Source organism: Herpailurus yagouaroundi, unplaced genomic scaffold (genome assembly GCF_014898765.1).
Source record: "Herpailurus yagouaroundi ecotype Mexico unplaced genomic scaffold, PumYag 203, whole genome shotgun sequence".
In the NCBI taxonomy this organism is placed as follows: Eukaryota; Metazoa; Chordata; class Mammalia; order Carnivora; family Felidae; genus Herpailurus; species Herpailurus yagouaroundi.
The window spans coordinates 17,079,040-17,096,920 of NW_024412434.1; the positions used below are offsets into that span (position 1 = coordinate 17,079,040).

The 17,881-nt window shown below is 42.2% G+C and overlaps 1 protein-coding gene across 9 annotated transcripts in view; it reads right to left on the bottom strand.

Annotated features, from left to right (window-relative positions):
• Positions 1–17,881, bottom strand: part of CACNB2 (calcium voltage-gated channel auxiliary subunit beta 2) — a 381,041-nt gene that overhangs the window by 39,150 nt on the left and 324,010 nt on the right. The window lies entirely within an intron of this gene.

Here is a 17,881-nt window from a genome sequence, read left to right on the forward strand (position 1 = left end):
CTAGTTAGGCAATTCCTGTTTACCCGCAAGGTGGAAAAATAGGTAAGCTCAGAAATGGTGAAAAGTGGTACTGTTTTTTTTAAAAAAATTATTTATTTGGGGGCACCTGGGTGGCTTAGTTAAGCGTCCGACTCTTGGTTTCGGCTCAGGTCATGATCTCACCGTTTGTGACTTCAAGCCTTGCATCAGGCTCAACACTGACAGTGTGGAGCCTGCTTGGGATTTTCTCTCTCCCTCTCTCTGCCCCTCCCCCACTCCCTCTCTCTGTCTCTCTGAAAATAAATAAACTTTAAACATTTTTAAATTTATTTCTTTAAATTCAAGTTAGTTAACATATCGTATAGTATTGGTTTCAAGAGCAGAAGCCAGTGATTCATCACCTACATAAAACACCCGGTGCTTAGCCCAACAAGTGCCCTCCTAAGACAACTGATAGAATGGGAGAAGATATTTGCAAACGACATATCTGCTAAAGGGTTAGTATCCAAAATCTGTAAAGAACTTATCAAATTCAACACCCAAAAAACAAATAACCCAGTGAAGAAATGCGCAGAATATATGAATAGACCCTTTTCCAAAGAAGATATCCAGAAGGCTAACAGACACATGAAAAGACGCGCAACATCACTCATCACCAGGCGAAGACAAATCAAAGCCACAATGATATACCCCCTTACACATGTCAGAACGGCTAAAGTTAACAACTCAGGAAAACAACAGATGTTGGCAAGGATATGGAGAAAGGGGAAGAATGAAAACTGGTGTGGCCACTCTGGAAAACAGTATGGAGGCTCCTCAAAGACCTAAAAATAGAACTACACTACAACCCAGCAATTGCAGTACTAGGTATTTATCCAAAGGATACAAAAATGCTGATTTGAAGGGGGACATGCACCCTAATGTTTACAGCAGTGCTATCAACAATAGCCAAATTATGGAAAGAGCCCAAATGTCCATCGACTGATGAATGGATAGAGAAGATGTGATACACATATACAATGGAATATTGCTCGCGATCAAAAAGAATGAAATCTCATCGTTTGCAACAACCTGGAAGTAACTAGAATGTAATACGCGAAGCAAAATAAGTCGGTCAGAGAAAGACAAAAGTGGTATTGTCTTAAGTGGCATTGTGTTTCTTTATGTTATGGGCCAGTGGACTTTTTCTGAGCCGTTTCTCGCTTCTGAAGGAGCTCTTCTTTGACTCTGCTTGTCAGGAGGGAAAGGAGGGATTTGGAATAGACAGTCCATCTTTACTTCCAAATTTAATTTGTTCTACAGAACTGTTGTCTGGGTCGAGGACTGAGCTAAAAGCCATGAAGTCACACAGATCCATCCACAATATGCAGACTGAGAAAGGCTACCACATTCTGGGCAAGAGCATAGTAGACATAAACTGGGCATAAATCTCTACAATCTAATTCTTGTTATCCACTATGATCTTCAGTGATATAAAAGGTACTCATCCTCAAATGGAAATAGAGACTGTAAAAAAAGAAACAAAAAAAAGTTGCCCGTAATTGTTTCACTGAAACACAATCATTGATAGTGATGGTGCTTCCATTTTTTCTGGAAATTTCTTTACATACATAGATTTTACTCCCACAGCTATAATCATAAGGTATTTCATTTTTATCCAGCTATTTTCATGCAATATGCTTTTTAAATCTGCCATTTAAAATTATTCAAACCATTTACCTTTTTTTGATACTGGAGTTTATATTTTTTTCACTATGATAAATATTCTACTTCAAAAAATCTGTATGTGAAAAGCTTCTTTCTATTTAGAATTCTTTCCCTGGGACAGATTCCCAGGGGTAGCATGAGTAAGCCATGAGTTACCAAAACCTTTTTCAATTCTTTTCCAAACTACTGTCTAAACAGGCTGCTCCATTTTAAACTGCAACCAGCACTATACAATGGTGCCCTTTAAAAGAAGATGTAGTCTTAATCAGATTTGGGTTTGCTGCCAGCAATAGGATTTTCTTTTTAATTTTTTTACTGTTTATTTATTTTTGAGAGAGAGAAAAGAATTTGAAGCAGGCTCCAGGCTCTGACCTGTCAGCAGAGAACCCAACGTGGGGCTCGGACTCACAAACTGTGAGATTGTGACCTGAGTCAAAGTCGGACGCTTCACCAACCGAGCCACGTAGGTGCCCCAGAAATAGGATTTTCTTGAATACATCTTTCTATTATTCAGGAGAGTTTTGCATCATAAAAATACAGATCCAAAATATTTTTTATGTTAGCATGATCATTTCCCTCAGGGTCTTTTTTTTTTTTTTTTAAGTTTATTTATTTATTTTGAGAGAAACAGCAAGTGGGGGAGGAACAGAGAGAGAAGGAGACAGAGGATCTGAAGCAGGCTCCTCTCTGACAGCAGAGAACTGATGCGGGGCTCGAACCCGTGAACTGAAGTCAGACACCCAACCAACGGAGCCACCCAGGCGCCCCTCCCTGAAGGTCTTTTATTCCTTGGAGGATAGAGAGATTAGATGTGGTGTCATGTTTTTTCATCATGGGAAGACATAAATTTTAAATATACAGCTCTACAAAGGATTCCATGGAAATCTCAGGTCTTCTATACGTTAACTTTTCAAAGACTGTAGGTAGTAGCAGGAAGAGGAGACACTGAAAAACAGAAAAACAAACTAAAGGCGTGGTGAAGGCCAGCGTGTAGGAACAAGGGCCACAGATAATAATTTTCTGTTCTGACAGGTAAGACATCAACACAGAACATGCGTTCTTCCTTGGCTCACCTCCCGTAACCAATAATTCTAGCCCTGCATATGGAGTTGTGTATGGGAATCAGCTTTATACAACAGAATCCCACCCCTTACGATACTCACTTCAGGAACTACATTTCTAAGATTAGAACGGACAACAATGAAAGTGGAGAGGAGGAAACAGGCTTTATCAAACTACGAGAGCTTACCTGCTAGGGACAAAGACCCCGGGATGCCAACCAAAGGGACCAAACGACAATGTCGCTTTGGGTTCCCTGAACTCACTTCAGCACTAGCTCAAGCAGCGCACCTACTATGTGGAAGACGTTTTCCACATCAATTCCATTCGTATGGGTTCATTCGTATGGAATTTTAAAAGGCCTGGATTTGAATGCTGATTCTGCCATTTACCAGGCAAGCGGCCTGGGGATATTTCTTACTCTCACTGAGCAATGTTTCCTCGTGGCTGAAATGAGAGTCAGAATACCAACACGGCAGGGTGATTACGAGATTTCAGAAAATGCGTATGTCGCAAGTTACAGGAAATCCTGCCATTTGCAATGACACGGTTGGACCCCAAGGGCATTAAGCTAAGTTAGACTAAGGCAAACTCCTGTATCACCTCACTTATATGTGAAATCTGACCAACGCCCCCCCCCAACCCCAAAACCCAACTCACAAAAAATGCACGCACGAGGCCAGGCCAGTGCTTGGAACAGAGAGAGTGCTCAATGGGCTTGCTATCCACCATAATAAATGCCACACCTAAATAAATGTTTGCCCATGTTCACCCGTCTTTTGAGGCCCTACACGAACTGTTCTCTCTGTGCTCTTTCAGTGTGACCCTGCTCAGACCAAACTATTTAAAACAGGTGAATACCTGCCATAGGATACAAGCTAAATCACTCTTCTATTCAAGATGTTTTCCTCCAACGTGGATTCTTTCATACTCTTTCGGGTGGGAAAACATGGTAAGGCTTTCCCAGATTTGTTTTCCTTACACTATCCTAGCTCTTTAATTCTGATTTTCTTTGAGAGTCCTAAGTCACGGGGGCTTTATTTTTTAACCAACGTGAAGTCCCAAGGGAATGTGTCTTAAGGAATCTTTGCATTTTTATCCCATGAAACCATTTTTAAAAATTAAACATACCCTGCTTTCAGCTGACCTCTGCATTTCTGGCCTCCTGGCGGTACGGTCCAGGCCTCAAGGACTCCTTCCTTTCATCACTCAGGCCTCTCGGCCTCGTTCCCACTCAGACATGCACTTACGGCCCAGAAGCCTGCCTTGTTTTTATGCTTCTTCCAGGGCCACGTCTCCAATCAGGACCCAGGACGTGGTTCAGCTGATCCCCACTCCACACGCATGGGATCCACTCGAACAATTTGTGGCCATAACTGATTGTCGGGGCATTTACGCTTTGAGGCCAGTGGATGTTTATTCTCTCTCTCTCTCTCTCTCTCTCTCTCTCTCTCTTTTTTTTTTTTTTTGCTCCCTTCCTCAGGTTAAGGCAAAGTCCTAAAGAGGAAGAACAAATAGAAGCCAGGGAGCCCTGGCCCTACACAGGCCTCCTAGGAACACCAGGACAGAGGGGACTGTGGTGGTGGTGACAGACGGATCTAGAGCTGTCGGACATGCTGAGCCCCCACACTGCTCTGGGTCTTGAGGGAAGCAAGGCTGATCCAGGCCTCTGGACCAGAAGTTAATGGGACGCTCTGAGGAGTGGGCTTTGCCCCAGGTCATAGGTTCCCCTCAAATTGTCCTCTGGATGCTCTTGACCTCCAGAGCCTCACAGGTGTGCCTGAAAGACTTGGTCACAGCTGTCGGGAAAGGAGAAGAAGAAAGGCAGCAAGCACACATATAAAGGTGGCCCACAGCCCCAGGTAAGGTCCTCTCAGGACTACTGTGGAACAGTACTCAAATCCCAGGGCAGATTTAGATTTATTTTCTATTTTTATTTATTTTTAAATATAACTTATTGTCAAGTTGGCTAACATACAGTGAACACAGTATGCTCTTGGCTTCGGGAGTAGATTCCCATGATTCATTGCTTCCATACAAGACCCAGTGCTCATCCCAACAAGCGCCCTCCTCAATGCCCATCACTTGTCCCCCCCTGCCCCCACCATCAACCCTCAGTTGTTCTCTGTATTTAAGAGTCTCTTATGGTTTGCCTCCCTCTTTGTTTGAAACTGTATTTTCCCCCTTCCTAGATTTAGATTTAGAATCACTCTATTCCACAGAAGCTATGGGGTAAGTAAGTTGACTGGGAGACCACGTGATCCTCAATTCCACCTTCTGTTGACCTCATAAATAGCCTAAGACCTTTATTCTCAGGCCAGGGCTATTGCTGGGGTCTACTTTTGCTGTCTCCTACCAGGATTCCCAGCTAACTTGTTTGGAGGGCCCGTGAGGTGGGGACATACCTTCCCACCAGTCTCTGCCTCTCACGCGCCTGTGCCCAGGTTAACAAGGTTGATGGATTCCTCTGCCTATTTTTGTCCCTTCTGTCCGCCATGTGCTCTACAGCCTTAGGTGGTTGGTTAGCCACTTTTGTTTTGTACTTGCCATCTTGGTGCACAGAACTAAACGTTTGCTGCACTTCAGCCTGTGAACTAAAGCTGAACAGATTCTTCAGCCAATGAGTATCACCTTGCAGAAGAGCAGAGCATTTCATCATCCAGACTATTATGCAAACATGTTTTCAAAACACTATGGCTGGGGCGCGTGGGCGGCTCAGTTGGTAACGCGTCCAACTCTCGGTCTGGGCTCAGGTCACGATCTCACGGTTCAGGAGATGGGAGTCCTGTGTCAGGCTCTGCGCTGACAGCGCGGAGCCTGCTTGGGGTTCTCTGTCTCCCTCTCTCTCTGCCCCTCCCCTGCTCAGGCTGTCTCTCCCTGTCTCTCTCTGCCCCTCCCCTGCTCAGGCTCTCTGTCTCTCCCTCTCTGTCTGCCCCTCCCCTGCTCAGGCTCTCTGTCTCTCCCTCTCTCTCTGCCCCTCCCCTGCTCATGCTCTCTATCTCTCCCTCTCTCTCTGCCCCTCCCCTGCTCATGCTCTCTGTCTCTCTGTCTCTCTCTCTGGCTCTCAAATTAGATAAATAAACTTTGTTAAAAAAAAAAAGAACAAAACACTATGGCTATGTCATTTCACAATGGTATTTCCAGTCTGCATTCAGAAATGTTTGGAAAGGGGGACAAATAAATAACACGTATGTAAAGCAATTACTATTCTTCTCTTCCAAGTCCTTCTTCATCTTGTACGCAGCACAACTTATAATAAAATTATAAGAACTACCATCATGGGACGTCTGAATGGTGTGCTGTATATTATGCAGAGAACAACTGGTTTTCCTGGATCAGGAAAGTGAGGCTCAAACAAGTTCTCCTAGGCCACAAATAATGGAGGTGATATTCAAACCCAGCGATCTCTTTCTAAAGCCTGGGTTCTTTCACTCAGAGCGGTACAGTGATGGCAATTTTAAAGCCTTTAAATGTCTGTGTGAAATTCTGAACACTTGAAAATTATATTTTTCACACAATGCTCAGAAATTGGCTGGGACAGAAGGTAAAAAAAAAATCAGGTCAAAGTCTGCCTTGTATAATTTAATCAATTTAATTTTTGTTAATTTTTAAATTTATTTTGGGGGGAGGGGCAGAGAGAGAGAGAGAGAGAGAGAGGGAGAGAGAGAGAATCTCAAGCTCTGACAGGACACAGCCTGACACAGGGCTGCATCCCACAACCACGGGATCATGATCTGAGCTGAAATCAAGAGCTGGATGCTGGACCAACTGAACCACCCAGGCGCCCCAAGTCCATTTAAAAAATTTTTTTGATGATTTATTTAATTTTGAAAGAGAGAGACAGAGTGTATGAGCAGGGGAGAGGCAGAGAAAAAGAGGGAGACACAGAATCCGAAGTAGGTTCCAGACTCCAAGCTATCAGTACAGAGCCCGACATGGGGCTCAAACCCAGGAACTGGGGGATCATGACCTGAGCTGAAGTCAGACGCTTAACCGACTGAGCCACCCAGGCACCCCTCCCCTAGTCCATTTTTAAAAAACAGCTAACAGTGAGCAGTTCCCGTGTTGGAACTACAGGCATTCACTGTAAAGGTCATGTATTTCTGCCTCTTTGCACTTGAATCATTTTGTGGTCCGACAAATCAATAACAATATCAAATCATGATTTTTGTTTATTCATATATGAATGTTCTTTCTTCTGTTTTCCACAACATATAAAGCTCAATTTCACGCACAGAGAATTGAGATATTAAAACACACGCGGTCTCATGGCTTCCAAAAATGCCACAGAGGATGTTGCAGAGGGAGAGCTAAAAGACCACAGCTACTATATTATAGCATAATGTACTATACATAGGAGGACTATACTATAGGGAATATATGCACAAGGAATTTATAGTATATATACCATATTTGAAAAGGGTAAGAAAAAGCCAGGCAAAGTTACTTATGATAAAATGTTTCCTGGACTAACTTTAAGGATTTTAACCGGCCTTCCAGTTATTCTGGGAGCCTTCTAACTTTGCTTTGCAAGTTTGTTACTTTTGGAAGGATTCCTTTTCTAGGTCCCTTTCCCGTAGCAGCTGCTGGAGTATCGCTAAGGATTCTTTGGCTTCGGTTGTGGTTTCCTGGGGAGCTTTTGTCAGTTTACAGTCTTGGGGTGGAATTCTCCTGACACGACGACACACAGTTACAAGTACGGCAGAATGCTGAAGATCCAAACCACGCTGGTTTCACCACCGCCTGCCCCAGGCTGAATCCAGAGCCACTACAGTCCAGCCCACGGACCCGGAAGGATGGCCCATTAGTATCTCAACCCTCCCAAATGTTCCTCTTCCTCGATGCTTTTGCTCTGACTCATGCCCTCTAGCACCCTTTAAGAGTCCATCATGACACCATATGCTCTACTCTGCTGAGACGTGGATGTCAGAATCCAGTTTTGACCACGCCTGAACGGGAGCCCATCGAACAACTGCAGGGGGGATATTCCTGGACAGCTTGGGGGCCACAGGTCTTGCTTTTTCTCACAACCAAAGGAAGATGCATTAGTGTTCCAGAGGCCAGGCCTGTGTGAGCCTGCAGGTTCCTGTTAGAGATACATGTGAGGTTTACAGCAGAAGCAAATTCTTCTATATTTTCACAACCTTCTGGAATCACTAGACCTAAGGCTATTGGTACACGGCTATTAGAAGTAGGAGATAATTAAGTTAAAACAAATCTATTTGGGTCCAGCAATTCCTCTTCTGGGAATATATCCAAAGGAAGCAAAAATACTATGTTGAAGAGATCTCTGCACTTCCATGTTCATAGCATCACATTTACAATAGCCAAGCCATGGAAATAACCTGTGTCCATTGACAGATGAATGCAGTATTATTTAAAATTTTTTTCATGTTTATTTTTGAAAGAGAGAGGGTGAGTGGGGGAGGGGCGGGGGCACAGAATCTGAAGCAGGCTTCAATGGAATATTATTTAGTCATAAAAAGAAGGAAATCCCGCCCTTTGTGACGACATGAATAGACCTTGAGGGCATTATGCTAAGTGAGTTGTCAGAAAAGACAAATACCGTATGATCTCACATGCAGAATATCAGAAAACAAAGCAAAACAGATTATCACAAGTTTATGGCACTATTTCTAGTTTTCTTCCTAAACAATGACTTAATGAGTTAATAATGAAACCAATCATTTTAATGGATGCAATAAGATGTTTACCTTCGGTTTATTAAAAAGGTGCTAGCGGCAGAATACGTACTTTGTTAAAAAGCAAAATGAAATTCACCCAAATAAAACAAACTTCTGATCATGATTAATAGGGTCACTTGAATTTTCATGCTTTGACTTCTTAATGTAAAGATGCATTTTACTATGTCAATAGCAAGGTGTGTTTTTTTCCTTTTTCATTCTGAAACTGTCATATCTAATAACATAAAAGAAAAATCCAAAGTTTATGTTTGAATGTCTATAATGGATTTATCCAAATACTCTCAATTTTCAATATATTTTTAATGTTTATTTATTTTTTGGGGGGGCAGAGACAGAGGGACACAGAGAACCCCAAGCAGGCTCCAGGCTGTCAGTGCAGAGCCCCACGTGGGGCTCCATCCCATGAACCATGAGATCATGACCTGAGCCGAAATCAAGAGTCGGGTGCTTAACCGACTAAGCCACCCAGGAGCTCCAACATTTTTAAAAGAAATTTAAGGAAAAGTATGACCCAGATACCTATTATGAGAGTAGAGAAAAGAGAGCTTAAAAATCAAATTGGATTTTTGATCTACTTGTACATAATCATTTCCTATAAAACATGCTATATTCTTCTAATTCATTAAAAATGACTCAAGTGGGAGGATCAGCATTGAGTCTTCCACAGGAAATACTTAGGACCCGAAGAGATAGCAATGTACTTTCAAGAATAAGATCAGAGCTATCACTTTTATTTTCTACATGTTAATACTGTAGTTTCCGGTTACCCTTCTCTCTACAACTTCTCAGCATCATTTGCTACTTCAGCGATAATCAAAAATCCTTCCAATATGGAATGAAAATCTTCAACTTTATTCCCTACACATACATGCGAAAGATTCTATAGCATACTGAAAAATCTTGCCTTGAGTCTTTCCAATCATTGAACTTTTAAAACATATTTGCTTAATTTATTATGAGCTACCAAGGACAGTCTGCGAATTCTTTAATAGCAAAATATATCAAGCCATGGTGATATAAGCAATGTGACTATGTATTCTGATAGCTGAATCGAACTGAATAAGCAAATAATCAGATTTGCCACAAGATAAAATTTATATATGCTGCTATAACTGATTTGAGAGATTCAAAGTTCTTCTCGAGAACTGATTCACTTAATGAATATTTATAAGGACGTGTTTACTATCTTGGGTCCCTGCCCTCACATGGCTTATTTTATATTCTAGTAGAGGGGATATTAAATAATGAAAAAAGTTGGGGCGCCTGGGTGGCGCAGTCGGTTGAGCGTCCGACTTCAGCCAGGTCACGATCTCACGGTCCGTGAGTTCGAGCCCCGCGTCAGGCTCTGGGCTGATGGCTCGGAGCCTGGAGCCTGTTTCCGATTCTGTGTCTCCCTCTCTCTCTGCCCCTCCCCCGTTCATGCTCTGTCTCTCTCTGTCCCAAAAATAAATAAATGTTGAAAAAAAAAAAAAATAAATAAATAATGAAAAAAGTAGAAAAGAAAAGTTATGTGAATGAATAGAAAGTAACCAGGCAGGAAAGGTGAACAGGCAACATGAAATGGGGTAGTTGGGGAAAGCCTCGTCAGAGCTCTCATTCATTATTCGGGTCTGGCACTGTTTTGGACAGTGAACAATAGAAACTAAGATTCTCATGCCCTCTGGGAGCTGACATTCTAGAGCAGAGAGAGAAATGATAAATAACAGACCTAATAGACAAAGTGTATGTTGAAAGATGATAAACGTTGTGGAAAAAGAAAAATCAAAATAAGGTTAAGGGAAAGCCAGGGCACAAGCTACAGGGCAGGAGATACTTGAACCAAAGCACGAAGGGGGTGAGCGAATGCAGGTATCCGAACTCGGCGTAGAGGAAATGGCAAGCGCAGAGGCTCTCAAGTGGAAGCAGGCCAGAGACGTGTCAGAGGAAGACGAGGTCAGAAAGGCTGAGTGGAGCAAACCAGGAAAAAGAGCAGAAGATGAGGTCAGAACTCTCAGGTTTTATGTGGCTTTTTCAGGTCACAATCGAGACGTTCAGCTTCTACTCTAAATGAGATGAGAAGTCACTGGAGGGTTTTCAGCAGTGGAATGATACGGTCTGACATGTTCAAAGTACTGTAGTGGCTGTTAATTGAAAAGAGACTTTGGGAGCCAGAACAATTAGACAAGAAAAAGAAATAAAAAGCATCCGGATTGGAAAGGAAGAAGTAAAACTGTCACTATTTGCAGATAACACATTATACAGTGAGAACCCTAATGACTTCACCAAAAAACGGTCAGAACTAATAAACAGATTTCAGTAAAGTTGCGGGATACAAAAGCAAAATACAAAATCCTGTGGTAGTTCTATATACTGATAGCAAACTATCAGAAAGAGAAATTAAGAAAACAGTCCCAGGGTGCCTGGGTGGGTCAGTCGGTTGAGCATCCGACTTCAGCTCAGGTCATGATCTCACGGCTCGTGAGTTCGAGCCCCGCGTCGGGCTGTGCACTGACAGCCCGGAGCCTGGAGCCTGCTTCAGATTCTGTCTCTGTCTCTCTGTCCCTCCCCTGCTTGTGCTCTGTCTCCCTCTCTCTCTCTCTCTCTCTCTCAAATATAAAAAAGAAAACATAAAAAAAAAGAGAAAAAACAATCCCATTTACAACTGCATCAAAAAGATGAAATACCCAGGAATACATCTAACCATTGAGGTAAAAGACCTATATACTGAAAACTACAAGACACTGATGAAAGAAACTGAGGATGACACAAATAAATAGAAACCTCTTCCATGCTCAAGCCCTGGAAGAAGACCGTTAAAGTGTCCATACGCACCCAGAGCAATCGACAGATTCAATGCAATCCCTATTAAAATCCCAATGGCATTTTTCACTGTAACAGAACAGTCTTAAAATTTATATGAAACCACAGAAGACCCCAATTAGCCAAAGCAATCTTGAGAAAAAAGAACAAATATATATATATAATATATACTATACAAATATATATATATAATATATATATACAAATATATATATATTATATATACTATGTATAATAAATATATATACAACTCCTACAACTCAACAGAAATAAAATAAAAACAAAACAAGAACAGTCCAATTAAAAAATGGGCAAAACACCTGAACACATATTTTTCCAAGAAGACATCCAGATGGTCAACAGAAACATGAGAAGATGCTCTACATCCCTCATCATCAAGAAAATGTAAATCAAAACCACAATGAGATGTAGCCTCACACCTGTCAGAATGGCTAGTATTAAAAAGACAAGGAGAAAACAAGTATTTACATTTTTTAAATGTTTATTTATTGTTAAAAGAGAGAGAGAGAGAGACAGAGTGTGAGCGGGGGAGGGGCAGAGAGAGAAGGAGACACAGAATCCGAAGCAGGCTCCAGGCCCCGAGCTGTCAGCACAGAGCCCGACGCGGGGCTCGAACTCACAGACCATGAGATCATGACCTGAGCCGAAGTCAGACACCCAACCGACTGAGCCACCCAGGCGCCCCAAGAAAGAACAAGTGTAAGTAAAGATTATGGAAAAAAGGCACTGATGGTAGGAATGTAAAATGGCACAGTCACTGTGGAAGACAGTATGGAGGTTCCTCAAAAACTTAAAAATGGAAATACCCTCTGATCCAGCAATCACACTGCTGGGGCTCCAAGTATTTTGCATAGTGGCAGATATATTAACTCAATGTTAAGGGACTCAATTAAGGGATTGATTTTTTTTTTCTTTTAGAAGAATCAGTTATCAGGTGCTTAGGCTATACCTACTCAACACAATATTCTGTCACCATAGAGCTAAGGGCCTATGAAACCGAATGGCTAGATCATCATGAGAACAAAGCTGGTCTGATCAGGAGTCTGCCTCATATGCATGCATGCACACACACGCACACACACACACACACACACACACACACAGAAGTGTAGCACACGTCTTTCCTTCTGCTTATCAAGAATTGATCGCTTTGGATCTGAGGTCTTCAACGAAGGAATGTAAAGGATTAGCAAACACCCATGGAGAACTTTATCAGATAAGAAATCCGTATGAAGAACAGAGACCAGAAGAAGAACAGAAGTATCAGCAATTTTCGGAGTTCCTCTATCATGTGTGCAATGATTGTGAAGCATTCCCCTGCAATAAGAACATACTGGCTTCTTTTTCCTAGTGAGGCTGTCTCTCCCTCGAGCAGTATCTTCAAAAGGCATAACAACTCCAAGTCGCTGGGCAAGAAGCCAATACGAGGAGAAAGCGCTCGATTTTATTTATTCTGGGTTGTGCAATGTGTGTTTCCCTGCCTTAGAAGGGAGTATTACTTAGAAGTCATTTTCAGCTAAGCCGGCATCGTTAAGAAGAAAAGAAGTGTTTACATTTAATTTTACTATTGGTTAGTTTTACCAAGCCTGACAACAGTATTTCTCCAGTTATTTGGAAGTTAATGGTATAAATCAGAAACAATTTTTACTTTATGCTCATTGCTTTCTTTCTTTCTTTTTTTTTTAAGCATAAAAAAACACTGAAAAACCTGCCTTCTGTTGCTGTTATGGACTGAATGTTTGTGTTGCCCTCTCCCTGCATTTAGATACTGAAGTCCTAGCTTCCAGTGTGACTGTGTTTGCAGACGGGATCTTTATAGAAGTTAGTGAAATGAGGTCATAAAGATAGGGCTGTAATCCAATGGGATTGGTGTCCTGGTAAAAGGAGGAAGAGACCCTGGAGAACTCTGAGGGTGCACATGGAGGAAACGCCAAGCAAGGACACAGCGAGACGGGGGCCTCTGCAAGCCAAGGAGAATGTCCTTGCCAGGAACAGCCCTCACCAGACCATGACTGGAGATTTTCAGGCCCCAGAACCGTGAGAAAGTCCATTTTTGTTGTTGAAGCCCCGCAGTTTATGGTATTTTGCTATGATCGCCAAGGCAGACGAGCACCGTTGCCTTACCCAAATCAACATCCTGGTTTCTATTTCTGGTAAAAAGCACGACTTGAATCTACATTATTTTGACATAAAAGTCATTCATAACCAAAGAGAATTTCTTTACTCAAAATTCAAAGAAAATTAGGGAAATGTCAAGTCAATTAAAAAAAATCACTCCTTTTTCTAATACACATTTACTTATCATCTACTTTGTTCAAAATCCAACACTGCATAGGTCAAAGGGCAGGACAGTGCAGGATACAGGGTTTCCTTCCTTAAACCTACTGAGGTTCTAGCTGGAGAGCTTGTGTCTACAGCAGACCAATGCATTTTAGCAAAGGCAGTTGAAAAGTCTGGATTCCTGGGTGCCTGGGTGGCTCAGTCGGTTGAGCATCTGACTTCGGCTCAGGTCACGGTCTCACAGCTTGTGAGCTCGAGTCCTGCGTCGGGCCCAGTGCTGACAGCTCAGAGCCTGGAGCCTGCTTTGGATTCTGCGCCCCCCTCTCGCTCATGCTGTCTCTTACTCTCTTCAAGAATAAATAAAACATTAAAAAAAAACAAACAGAAGTCTGGATTCCTGTGGGGTGGGTTCAAAATACCTGCTGGCTTTCTTCTGCTGTTGGGTGGCTGTATCTTTTGTGTAGTTGCGGTTTCAACTCCTGAATAACTACTTTCTGTTTGCATTCTTTCTGTTTGCTTGAATGTTACACTTAACCCCACCGGACTGTCCCATTCCTCAGCTAGTTGTCTCCGAATTATATCGTGTCCACTTTTCTTAAAGTGCAAACCTTAAAAACAACATAAAAGGTGTGATGATGTTGGGTCATATCAACAGGGACCAGGCCCATCATTCCCCAAAGGACCTCAGTCCACAAAGTGCAGCCCAGAAACATTCAGAACCTCTTAACATGAGTGGTTAAGGACACGTTGCCATTGAGGTTCTGCTCAGTACTTTTATTCTACTGCAAGGATAAGAAGGAAAGAATTGAGACAAACCAATGGTGGTTTGTTTCTAAAGTACTGCTGGGCATTCAGGCTGGTATAAAAATGTCTATTCTATCCTTGGAAAATTATACACTACAAAGAATTTCCCAAGAAGTGTTCTAAACAAAGGCAAGGAAAGCCTTTACAAAGGACAGCCTGACAAACTTGGGAGACAGAGATAGTATTCTTTGTTTTAATTCTTTAATCTTCACTTTCTTCTCCAACAGCTGCAATTTCAGCTAAGTCCACACAGCTCTAGTGCTCAAAAGTTAGGCAAGTTTGCGTGTGTTTATGTTGTTTTTGTTTAGTTTGCACTGAGTGCTTTGCTTTTCCTAAAAAGAAAAAAAAATGGGGCAAACGATCTCCGTGACCAAAACCCAGCGTTTTCACAGGGACTCAATTAGCACAGAGAGCTGTGAGTGACAAGTTCTGACCAGGGGCCCCTGTCTGATCATTTACTCTGGAGAAACTTTTAAAAACTGTCTCGCCACCCTTCCTTCAATGTTGTACCAGTATCCAAAGAAGTAGTGAGTAGTCACTACCTAGCACAATGCTTGAGAGGGCAGGACAGGGTCCAAAGGGGCAAATACGGGAAGAAAGCACAAATCGACTCTGATACATGAAAAAAAATCTGTAATCATGGCTAATGCTGATAATGGGCTGGGCTGTATTTTCAGATTTTTTTGATGCAAGTTTACCATGTGCACGTCCTACAGTGAAACTCTGATACTAACTCATGTGCAAAGGTAAACTGAAGCGTATTACAATTTTCAAGACTGCGTTTGACCGAACACCGACTCAAATCAGGCATCACCAAACCAAAAGTGGTTAGGAACACTCCAGCCGCAGCAACTAGGGGAAAAGCTTTCATGGAGAAGACACAGAAGCGAAGCAAGGAAAGTCACTGGCTGCAGCTTCAGCGGTTGCCTTCTTTGCGAAAGCCTAGTTGGCTTTAGTGATTGGTCGTTTTGTTTCCTGGGATACAAGGGCATTTACAGGAATCCACTCTGGCTTAATTTTGGGGTGCCTTCTTAGGATCCCAAGGCATTGGTGCCACCCTGGTCTAATGGCCTCTTCATTTATATACACTATGGAATACTACGTGGCAATGAGAAAAAATGAAATCTGGCCTTTTGTAGCAACGTGGATGGAGCTGGAGAGTGTGATGCTAAGTGAAATAAGCCATACAGAGAAAGACAGATACCATATGGTTTCACTCTCATGTGGATCCTGAGAAACTTAACAGGAACCCATGGGGGAGGGGAAGGAAAAAAAAAAAAAAGAGGTTAGAGTGGGAGAGAGCCAAAGCATAAGAGACTGTTGAGAACTGAGAGCAAACTGAGGGTTGATGGGGGGTGGGAGGGAGGAGAGGGTGGGTGATGGGTATTGAGGAGGGCACCTTTTGGGATGAGCACTGGGTGTTGTATGGAAACCAATTTGACAATAAATTTCATATATAAATAAAAAAAAATAATAATGGCCTCTTCAATTACTTTAATACTTGTAATTACTCTAAAGACCTTTACGAAAGGCATCTCAAGTATCTGCTCAGACATCTGCAGGCAAGTCAGGGGATATTTTCCAATTCCTAATGGCCTTCTGGGAGTCAGGGTTTCAGACAGCTGTTGGCTACTGGGTGGGAATGTAAGAAGTAGCAATGTTTACTTACTTGGGCATATTTGTGGCAATAGAAAGATATGATGTAGCTTGGTAAGCAGGCTTTTTAAAAAATTTTTTTTAATGTTTATTTTTATTTTTGAGACAGAGAGAGACAGAGCATGAACGGGGGGAGGGTCAGAGAGAGAGGGAGACACAGAATTGGAAGCAGGCTCCAGGCTCTGAGCTGTCGGCACAGAGCCCGACGCGGGGCTCGAACCCATCGACCGTGAGATCATGACCTGAGCTGAAGTCGGACGCTCAACCGACTGAGCCACCCAGGCGCCCCAGCAGACTTGGTTTTCAAATATGATTGGAAATAGTTACTGTAATAACTAGTAACTGCTTTCATTTATTAAGTCCTTACTACACAGAAGCCACTATGCTGAAACAGATCTCATTTGGTCTCCATAAAAACCCTATGGCCATGTGTCTGTCTAGTGAGGATCTGGAATTCAAACCTACGTCTTTTTCGATTCGCTTATAACCACTGTCCTGTCATCAAGAGAGACCACAGCCTCTTTTATAAGTTTCATTTTTTAAAATTTCTACTCATTCTCTAACTTTTCCAAAATTCCTATTACATGTCATAATATGCCACAGAAATACTGTAAAGTTTACTTATTTCATAACTTCTCAGAAACTTTCACTAATTCATACCTGATAACTCTTCAAATAATTTAAATTCATTGTTCCTCGATTATAGCTTTACATATGGTCCTACTGCATCTCTCTGCCAAAATTCTTACCAAAAATATACCCCGCTGAATTTTCCCTTAAAAAAAATTAACCACAAAAATAGAAAATTAAGGAAATGCAGCAAACCAAAGAGAGGAAGTATCATCATCTACAATTCCACTCTCTACCGAACACTGAAGAGCTGATATACATGCATGCTGTTTAAAAAAAAAAAAACAAAAAACAAAAAACAAAACCCCAAATAGTATATTAAACATATAATTTTGTAACCGGTTTATTTCATCTAAAAAACTACTGTCTTGCCATGTCATTTTTAACGGTTGGACAGATCTATGCCCACTGAATAAATACTATGTCTTATGTCACTAATTAGAGAAGCTCTCAGTTTCCCAGAAAGCAGACGATGAGGCAGAGTATTTACAGAGGAGTAAAACTTCAGGGAAAAGAAGTGAGAGACACACAGTAAAGCAAAGGAGAGAAAGAAGCAGACCCATTATGGACTTGGTTGCCATTAGGCGTGATTGACTGCTTAAATCTTCTGGACTATCCTCTGAAAAGCCACATAAGCCGTGCCTCAGGACAATCTGTCAGGAGGAGGGTGTGACTGAACCTCTTCACTGGTCATAGGTATGATCACTTTGGTGTGATTCCCTGGGCTTCCAAGTACTCATGGTCCTACATGGAACACCTCACTGTCCACAGGGAAAGACCCGGAGTGGGGTGAGGTGAACAGGAAGTGAGGTGCAGGAAAAGCCCACGCAGATGGACTGCCTCAGAGACGGGTCGAACAAGAAGCAGGCAAGGCTGAGAGCACCTCATGGGGTGCATAAGGAGATTTATCTATTTGCTTGTTTGTTTACTTATTTATTTCTATTTAAAAAACACGTTCTCTTCATCAGTTCGGGCTGCTATACAAAGGACCATAAACTGAGTGGTTCATAAACAACAGAAATTTCTCTCTCACTGTACTGGAAGCTGGGAGTCTACAAAGAAGGTGCCGGAAGGGTCGACCTGGTGACAGCCCTCTTCCAGGGGCAGACTGCCATCTTATTGTTTTATCCTCATCTGGTGGAGAAGAGAGCGAGAGAGCTTCTGGGGTCCCATTTATAAGGACCCTAATCCCATTCATGAGGGCTTCACTGTCATGACCTAATCACTTCCAAAGGCCCTTT